This window comes from Diadema setosum, chromosome 11, assembly GCF_964275005.1.
Source record: "Diadema setosum chromosome 11, eeDiaSeto1, whole genome shotgun sequence".
Lineage (NCBI taxonomy): Eukaryota > Metazoa > Echinodermata > Echinoidea > Diadematoida > Diadematidae > Diadema > Diadema setosum.
In genome coordinates this window covers 5507274-5517758 of record NC_092695.1, presented here as the reverse complement: position 1 = coordinate 5517758, position 10485 = coordinate 5507274, and positions in this window count along the sequence as shown.

Genomic DNA, 10485 nt, shown 5'->3' with positions numbered 1-10485 from the left:
CATTTGATTACTTCATCACATTTTCTTGCGTTTACATGCAAATCTTAAATATTGTATCTATTCAATAACTTTCTATTTGCAATCAACATGCAAACTATTTTATCACGATTAATACAAAACTACGTAAAATCCTATATATCTTTTTGTAACACTATACTTGAACTGTGTATAGATTGGGAAGGAAAATACAATACTGTGTCGTCAGCGTACAGGTGAAGATAACAAACGTCTACTTGATGGTGAAAGATTTGCGGTGACACAGTGTGCATGTAGTCCTTAACAGGATCGTTGTTTTGCAGAAGAAGAGCCCAGAAAGAGGAGAATTGAAGAGGGAAGCGACTCTTCCTCTTCCCTTCCATTTCATCTTTCTTCTCCTAACGATGTCCGAACATCTAACTTGATTCTCACTCTATTCTTCCTTACCACTCTCTCTGTTCCTTTCTCTACCGTCTCCACTAGTGCAACTTCAACTTCCAGCCCATTACTGTCCCCCACTCTTCACTTTTTGCCCTCCTTCCATGCCCCAGAAGTCGCTTCCCTCTTCAATTCTCCTCTTTCTAGGCTCTTCTTCTGCCAAATGGTGTCACCCCAAATCTTTCTCCCTCATTTACTTCACCATGCAAACCTTCAAGCAACACATGTTGCATAAATTGCATAAACGTCAATTTTTTCCTATATATTGTTCATGTAGATTACAAAAAGTATTTGTTCCAGAGTGCAACCCAGGGGAATAGACCATTATGAAGTATATACTCTTCTCGTGAATATGTATTAGAAATTTGTGTCACAATTCTTTGATTTTTTTTTTTTCTGCTGGAGAGCTGATGTAGGCCTATAGAAAAGCCTGATCTGGACTCTAGCCGAAGAGATTATGGTTTGGAGATTAACCACACATCATCGCATCTGGCGTGACCTATGTCTATCCAAATTATTCATGAATTAATTGACGTGGAAATCCCCTTGTACCATGCTCGGGGGCTTAATTCAAGCAAGCACAATGGTTGATAGTGATTTTAGATCGGAAGTAAAATAAATTCACTGAATCTATTCATAATCATGTCTGCATGATTGTGTATGTGTGCACACGACGCAATCTCCAGTCTAGTCCTCTTTTTTTTTTCTGCAGGTATACTTTTATGGCAAACTTAATATTCCGAGGTTTGAAAACATCTCCTTCTATTTTTACAGATGTTCTTTGACGCCATATCGTGATAGTTCCTTGGGTTATCGGTTACATGATCTGTTATGGAAAGATATTGCCTCATCAAATATATCTGAATGTGGTGGTATAATAGATTATTTTCATTTTCTTCTTCTCTACTGGTTTTTATTTCCATGCGGTGGTAATTAATCAATACTTCCAGTCATGTTGAGTGACAATCATTACACACTATTCTCTATATCTCTGTATTAACTGCAATATTGTTAATAAACTGCAATATCGATATTTATTCTATTCGAGATACATTAGGAAAATTATTTTCCTCGATTGTACACTTTTGTGTAATGATATTTACGATATTTCCTGCTTTTCCACTGTGCACATTATTTTAACGCTGTTGTGAGTGTAACTGGGTTTGTTTTGAAACTTTTACTGCGACGTCGTTACGTGGTATAATTCCGGAAATAGTTATACTGTACATTGTATTGCGGTCAAAGGATCAGTTTTCTTCACCAAAGCTGATCTCAAACACTTCATATTTATCTTTTTCTATGAGCTTGATAGACGTTGTTCTGTCATCTCTCGATAAAATGACGATGGATATGCTCAAAGTGAACATAAAAGACATATAATTGTACTCAATCTGAGTTAGGTACACGTGCATTTTTTTTCGGCTGTGATGGGAAAAATAGTGTCTAGCGCCATCTTTCATTGAGAATTAGTTCCCCATCCATGTTTCTGAAGTCACGAAAATGCGCAAACTTTGAGATGAATATTCATGAGCCGTGTTCACTTTGAAGAAGGGGGTAAATAGTGTTTTCTCCTCGAGGGACAAACTCACTACACTAATTACCCCATCTGGTATCCATCTCCTTGTCGTCTGCCGGAACTGTGCTGAATTTGATGTTGACAAACTTCGGTAAGTTTCTCATTTACTGCTGTCGTGCATGATATCCATTTTGAAGTTAGGGATATGTGTTGTCATAGTCGCAAACTAGGAAAGAAGGCCATATTCCGCGCCTTGTTTGTGAGACATAACACAATACAAAGCCGCAGCGCTGTATGACCAAGTATCTACCACAAAGTGAAGACATCATTGTGGAACCTCAGGCCTGCGGATACGGCAGTGGATGTTTGGCGGGTCTGTAGGCAGGCTGGCGACTGACTTCTTCAGCTTGTGGGTGTGTAATGAGAAAAACACGCAGAAAGTGCTAGTTTTGCTCCAAAACGTTGCATGGTCAGATATTGATATTGGCATTATTTTGTGATGCAGAGGGTGGCTAAGTGGGCCAACATCATCATGCTGATTTGGTTGATAATGTTATTGCAATTTTGCGGTGATGAATGTTTGCGTGCTGTACTTTTTTTTAACACATTACTGAAAGAGACCATTATTTCAATATATATATATTGGTATAATGATCTATGTTTGATTTGAAAACAGGTCACTGTGGATTTATGTCACAAATCTCCATCTAGTGAACCTTACTGACAAAACTACTATCAGAGCTAAAAATCTTGGGTTAATTTGGATTTGGGTGATATAAGGCACCAAAATTAAAGTCATCACAAAATACCACAGAGTGCACTGGTGAATTGATGACTGCATGATGATGATGATGATCATGATGATGATGATGATGATGATGATGATCCACAGCATTTGTATAGCGCCATTTATCTGTTGTAGAAACATTCACAAGTGCAGACTCCTCCAAGAGAGTCAGCAATTGAATTCCTGGTGGAAAATGTGAGTCTTGAGTGAGGTGATCACAACAAAAAATGAAAATGAATGTGAGAAAGATATAACAGGTACCGGCAATGGTATAAAAGGAAAAAAAAGCAAGATAAGAATCATGATGACTGTATGGTGATGATGGAAATTTAGCCATGTGTTTGCAACTTTTGAGGAATCAAGAGAATGAAATCATTTGTTTTGAGGATAAACTGAATGGAGCTTACAAAATAATACCACAGACACTCCAGTATGAATAAGGCAATGAAAATGAATAATATGTATGTTGTTTTTGTCCTTCTTGCCAGCTGCTTTCTCAGTTTGCTAGGAAAAAAAATCTACTGTGCCTGAACATAATTTTCTCTTTTGGTTGTGGTAGTGTCAAGTTCAAGCGCACTTTTATGATTTGCATCGCCTCGAATGAATGGTTTGAAAATTCGCCAGAAGATTTAGCAGTGTGGAGGGTGATGAATGCAATGCTGTGGCAGGAACTTGTGCCATTGCAGAAGAGCACCACCATAGCTGGTACCACCATAGAAAGCTGCGTGGTGTGTACATTTTATATGGGGAAGATAGCCAGCCGCAGAGATTAGCTCACGTGTGAAATGCGGAAAGCAGCCCCCTCTTTAATTGCCAACTCAATGGGAAATTATGCACGGTAATTTGACGGAATGTCTGGTGCGATTTGTTGTTTTGCAGTCCGCATGGCTGGGCAGACACAGTCCAAGTTGCCATTCAAACTGGGGTCTTTCTTCTGTTTCTTTTTTCCTTCTCCTCTCTCTGTTTCCCCTCAATCCCTGTCACTCTGTTCTGGTGATGTCTATTGTGTGTGCTTGTCTAGCCAGAGAATTATAATAATGTTCAGTCATAAACTTGCAGGGAGAAAATATAAGTCTTTCTATATAGCATGACACCAAAAACAAAGCAAAGTAGATCCTTCTCCCCCTCAATACAGAAGTTATGGTGTAGTTAATATTTTGGAGTATCAGAAGACCGGGACAGGACAGGAATGAAAGAAAAAGAGCTCCAGAGAGAGGGAGAGAGAGGGAGAGATGACAAATAAAAGTGTTTACTACATTCGTGAAAGAAACATGAAAAGGGAAAATGCAAGAAGGTTGCGATACTGATAATAAGCTATGAGGTGATTACATCAAATCATGTTTGATGATAAATCAGCCTCCAGAAATCCTATAAAGGTAAGTTGTAATTTGTCAACTCATCCCTTTTTCAAAGACACATGATTGGAATCTATAGGCCATGTGACCATGCAAAGATGTTAATAATGATCACTGTCCAGGGATGGAGAAAATAGCCATTTTGAATAATTTTGTGTAGTAGAGCTTCACCCTTTTGGTCCATGGATTGTGATATGTCTACTGGCGTCAAATTTATTACAGCTACATTGATCTAATGAAAAACAGAAAGGTTATCAATTTGCATCGTCTTCGTAATGATAGCCCAGCAGCATTTTGCTGAAGGCAAAATTGCCTTAATTTCTTGGCGGGACGGGATTTGGTTTGTAACAGGGTTGTTGACACAAATACCCATGTTTTCAGCCACTCCCCCTCCCCCAGACCCATACAAGAGGAGAACCTTGATGCTTGGTTGAGCTCTTTGTGGGATATTCTCGTGAAGGACATGTTAGGCATTCATGAACATTAGCGTCATGCAGTGAAAATGGCCTGTAGAAAGCAGCCCGCCAGACATTGTAAGCCCTGTGCAATATTGTAACCAAAACCACACAAGCCTACAGCTTTGCTGCATGCATGTACACCCTACTTCTCCTCCTCTTCTTCCTTGTGTTTTCCTCCCTTCTCCTCTCTTCTCTCTCTCCTTCTTCTCCATCTCCCTCCTTCCTTCTCTCTCTCCTTTTCCTGTTTTCTTCTTTCTTTTTTCTGTCATCCTCTTCCATCTCATCCTTTTCTTCCTTCCCTTCTTTGTCTTCTTCCACAGTGGCGGATCGGGGGGGGGGGGGGGGGGTGGGGCACGCCTCCCTCTTTATATTTGGTTAAAAGTAAAGAAAAAGAAAAATGGGGGGAGGGGGGTGTGCACCCCCTTTAATTTTGCAAAGGTGCCTCCTCTTTATAGAATACCTGGATCTGCCCCCATTCCATCTCATCCTTTTCTTCATTCTACCTCTCCCTTCTGTTTTTTTTCTCTGTGTTTGCCCTCCTTCTTGATCCCTTCCCCTGTCCGTACCTCTTCCTTCACTATCTCTTAAGCTTCTCCTGCTTCCTCTTACCCTCTCTCATCTACTTCTTCCTCTTCCCTATATTTCACGATCTGCTTCTCCTTCCTATATTTCTCATGACCCATGTTTTCCTGTTTGTCATCTTTTTGCTTTGATCCCTCAACCTTAAATGTTTTCCTCATCCCCTTCTATCTCTCAATCCATAACCCTCCTTTTCCCTCTCATACCCCTTCTCTTCCATCTCCTAATTCTAATTCCTAAACATTTTCATATCCTCCTTCCGAATCTCATCCCTCCACTTCCCTTCCCTCTATCTCTTATAATCTATTCTCACATTCAATTTTGCCCCACCCACCTTCTTCATTTCTCACTCTTCCAGCCCCAGCCCCCCCCCCCCCCCCACAGCTCCCTCTTTGTTCCTTGTGAGGGGAGACTGATGAAAGTGGAAGAAGATTATTGATCACATTATTATGTGATTGACACACACACATTGTACCACAAACTATCAAAGCCATCACCAGGCATGAAGTAGCTCGGATGCATTACAGAATCTCTGATGTGATGTGGGAACATGATTAAGTAGGCCCTACAGTAATTCTGAGCCATTAGCTCAAAATTACCAACTGCAAATGACATGTTTCTCATACTACTTATTATCAATCAGTGGTTGTCCTTCCAAAAGAGGGACATTAGGCCCGTTCACACACAAGGGAAAAAGTGCGATTTAAAAATCGATTTTCTTATCGCGATCAAAATTTCGAAATTTTTTCCAGTGTGGACAGAAAAATCTCACTAATTACCGCGATCCTTATCGCGATCCAACTCGCACTATTAGTGCGATTTTTCAGAATAATCGCGATTATTTTGCCAAGCGTCGTGTGTGTGAGCGCGATCGAGATTCGGAAATCGGTATTTTTTGTCCCATCGTTCGTAGCGCGTGCGAAACTCTATTGGGACTGCGGGGTCAGTCTTCGGTCATGCAAGATTCGCGCATGCGCAGTTTGGCCACTGATCGTTCTTTCCTTGCTGCGAAGTGCGATTTTTCCCTGTGTATAAACGGTCGAAAAAAAAATCGAAATTTGGATCGCGATTGAAATTTCGATTTTCGTTGTTTGTGAACGGGCCTATTGTCTGGTCAGACTACCATGATAGATTCGCTTAGGTGTAATGACAGCACCATTTCCATCTCTTTTCGTTTACAAGATGTTGTACTCTTATTCACGTTAAGCTTAGATTCACTTGTCTGTTTTGGCGGTTTCTGTTGTGCAAGCTGACCTTTCTAGGGCTTAAAAATGTATGCCATTGCTTGCTTGTTGCTGTCCTTGAAAATCCTTGGTCAGGTAAACAGGAATAAAAACATGCTACTTAATACACATAATGACCTAAGTGTTGATATGGAACAACACTGAGGAAATGTAAAATTACATGAATATATTGATGGAAATGGTAGAATTAAAATAAATACAATAATGATAATGAAAATACAATTTCTATCTGTGCCTCATGTTTATTTTATTCTCTGAACTAAAATTTTGTCTCTTGGAAGATATGAATATTAATAATTAAATCTTAATGATATAAATATTTAAGCTATATTTTAGCTTTCAAAAATGGAGTATTGGTAGATATAACCCATCTTTCCACTTAGTAGGTCGGTAGGCCTATGTTTATTCTTCCACTCTTGGAAATTTTGTGTTAAAATTGGTGTGTGTATCATTGAATTTTGTCCTCTGTAAAATTTGTGGTAATCAGATTATATAGGCACCAAATGGAATACAATGGATTATTTTGTGTGTGTGTGATATACCTTCAATGCAAATCTTGTATGTTACTGTGTACATTATCATGAAGCTCCTAATGATGAAATACACTTATGGTATGGGAATGATCTGGTAAAGACTTTTTCTTGTGCCAGCAGTGTGTTGTAATAAGTGCTTTCTTATTCTTTTTTTTTCTTTTTATCCTTTGGCTTTTAATCAAGTAATAATCTTTCATTTCCTAGCTAATGAAGAATAAAAAGATAGTATGCATGCAAAACTGCATGTGTTCATAATCAAATAACTAAACAAATTTAAGGCAAGAGCACTGGAAACCAGGAAGTGAATAATTTCCTTATGAAAAGAAAGCACAAGTATTTCTCACCTAAATAATCTACAGAATACTCACACAGTTGCATAATAGAGAAATCTTACAGACGTGTATCAACCACAGAGTTTTGAACAATTCATTCAGACCTGCAATATGCACAGCAAATGGACAGTGTCATAACCTACTGGCATTTGTAGGAAAAGTTTCAGAATACATATGATTTTTCTCTTCTTTTTCTATCACTTTGTTGTTGTCTTTTTTTTTTTACTCGGCAATTTGATTCAGTCGAGTGGAATAATTCTGAAAATTATTTAGGCACATTGTGAGAGTCTTTGTTTACATTCTTCACACTGCTCAGATAGTGTGGTTTTTAGTGCAATTTGGTACCATTCTGTTTTTGAAATCGAGTGGAAAAGAACAGGAGGTAAATTTTGCTGAAATCTCCTTTTTTTTTCTTTGTGTGTGTGTTTAAGTTTTGACGTCGATAAATGTGTGAAATGGAAAAATGATGGCGACATTTAGGCGCATAAGTGGGTTTAGTGTGATCATCAGCTATAATCATTTATGATGTGAATAAATGGCTCTTTGAAGTGTTCTTGTCAACTAGAATATCTAAATTTCCTATTTTGTTAATGTCTAAAGACTACCTAGGTAAGTTGTATAAAGTTCCCTGTTACTTTTAGGGCTCAATAAACATTGCAAGTTCTTCAGTCAGCAGCCAAAGAGAGAAGATGCAATTTAGTGATTATTGGTATAAATTGCATTACAAGTTTCACAGATTGCAGTGCCCCACTTATAGTTAATTGTGTATGTCCAAAAGTGGGGCGAGTGGGAAAAGTGAAGAAACTGGAATTAAATGTACTTCAGACATTAAGCACAGCCACTTTTAATGCAAGCCCTACTATGTACATTGGAAGCTTTTAATCACCATTGACCAAACATCACCCAAAGAAACTTTTATAAGATAGAACGTATCTAGGGGGGGGGGGGGGGGGGGCAATGGGGGCACATGCCCCGGGCGCCACTCCTTGGGGGCGCAAAAAAAAAACGAAGAAGAAGAAAAAAAACGAAAAAAAAACGAAGAAGAAGAAGAAAAAAAGAAAAGAAGAAGAAGAAAAAAAAAAGAAAAGAAGAAGAAGAAGGAAAAAAAAAAGAACTCACCCGGAGAGGGGAGGGAGAATGAGAAAAAAAACCCGAATCAAACAAGATAATAACAAGACGTAATGATGACGGGGAAATATACAAATTTCGGCTCACTCGCTCGTACTAATTTAGAGTATTTTTTTCAAGTCCTCGGTTTGTTGGTATAAATCGTTATCTATAAGGCCGTCACTATATCTTGATTAGAATTATAAGACTTAATAAGCAAAAAATGACAAGAGTTTCATGATTTTGTAAGCAGAAATTCAGAAATTTTCGGCTCGCTGCGCTCGCTCGCCACAATTTGTATAAAAAAAGACAAGAAGATAAGAACAAAACGTGAAATGATAATGTCTATTGTGTTCACTCATGTCATTTTATATTTAGCAGGAAAAATGTTACACGGAGCAGCGACTGCAATTTCATTCTTTCTGAAGCGATCGCCGATTTCATCAAAAGAGGACGCCAACGGTTTCGAACATACAGGGGAGGGGGCGCAAAAAAAATCAAAAAAGATAAGAAAAAAAACGTAATAATGACGCAGAAATATACAAATTTCGGCTCACTCGCTCGTACTAATTTAGAGTATTTTTTCAAGTCCTCACTTTGTTGGTATAAATTGTTATCAATAAGGTCGTCACTATAATTGTGAGATTTGATAAGCAAAAAATGACAAGAATTCCATGTTTTGTAAGTTGAAATACAAAAATTTCGGCTCGCTCGCTGCGCTCGCTCGCCAAAATTTATATAAAAAAGATAAGAACAATACGTGATGATGACGAGGACATATACAAATTTCAGCTCACTCGCGCGTACTAATTTAGAGTATTTTTTAAAGTCCTCACTTTTTTGGTATAAATCGTTATCTATAAGGCCGTCACTATATCTTGATTAAAATTGTAAGATTTGGTAAGCAAAAAATGACAAGAATTCCATGTTTTGTAAGCTGAAATACAAAAATTTTCGACTCGCTCGCCAAAATCTATCAAAATTCATTACATTTAAATAACCCTCAAAAGATCCCTTTTAAGTGCTTGAAAAAAAACATCATGTGGACTATGTTTAAAGTCCCTACCGGGATGGGGTTGGGGTTGAACACTTTTTCAGAAATTAGGGGCGCAATTTTCGTGCTTGCCCCGGCGCCGTTTTCCCTAGATACGCCACTGTTTGACAAGCATAGAGTGAGGATGATGTGTGGTGCTGAAGTTGAATGCTAATACAGTGTTACCAGTATGAGACATTTCAGGATTGAGAACTCAAAATTATGCATGATTTTTCTGGATTAGGATGTATTTGCAATTAGTTAGCTGGCTGCACCAAGTCCCACTAGCTTAGCAACGCAACCACTACACACTACCTGTTTGGGACTTACTCTTATTTATTTGTAGAAAGCAAGAAGATGTAGAGTGAGGATTAAGGTCAACTTCAAATCCCAGCATCTTAAAGCTGCCTCCTTTTTGCAGCAGTTTTGAATAATTTGCCAGCACAGACTTTGTGGTCTGGTGTGCCTGTTGTGACTGAAGTAAACAGTTTTAAGAGTGTGTGGCATTAAAGTGAACTAGCTGGGAATTATCAATGGGGATTTGTGCTCAGGTAGTGCTTTTAAGCATCTCATTTGATGTAACAGGTAGTTCAGGATTTTAGGAAGCCCCCACATGTTTGCTTTGCAACCTTTCAATCCCCACCTAGACCTTGAATGCAGTGTACAACTGACTACAAATACACTTTTAGTGACAGGGGACAGTTTCGAGTTCCCTCTGACTATTTTAATTTGTAACCTAACTTATGATTTGTCAATTTATGCTAGAGGCTTAATTCAACAGAAATGACTCAGACCCCGTTTACAGTGCGAGGCTCGGCCGTGGCTCGGCCGCGGCCGAGCCCAGCCCCGCTTCAGTGTAAACGCACAAAAGGCCAAATGCGAGGCCAAAATTGGCCTCGCATTTGGCCTCGCTCTGGAGGTGGTCTCGGCCGCGGCCTGCAAAGAGCCTGGCCTCTTCTTGGTGTAAACGCAAACTGGGCCAAATGCGCGGCCAATTTTAGTCTGGCTTCCAGGCCCTCTGCCCATACTATTTCGCTATTCACGATATTACCCCCCTCAACGTGGAAAACTAGTATAGTTTAAGGTGGTTTTGTCCTGCAAAGGATTTTTCCTTCGGCAAAGGCCTT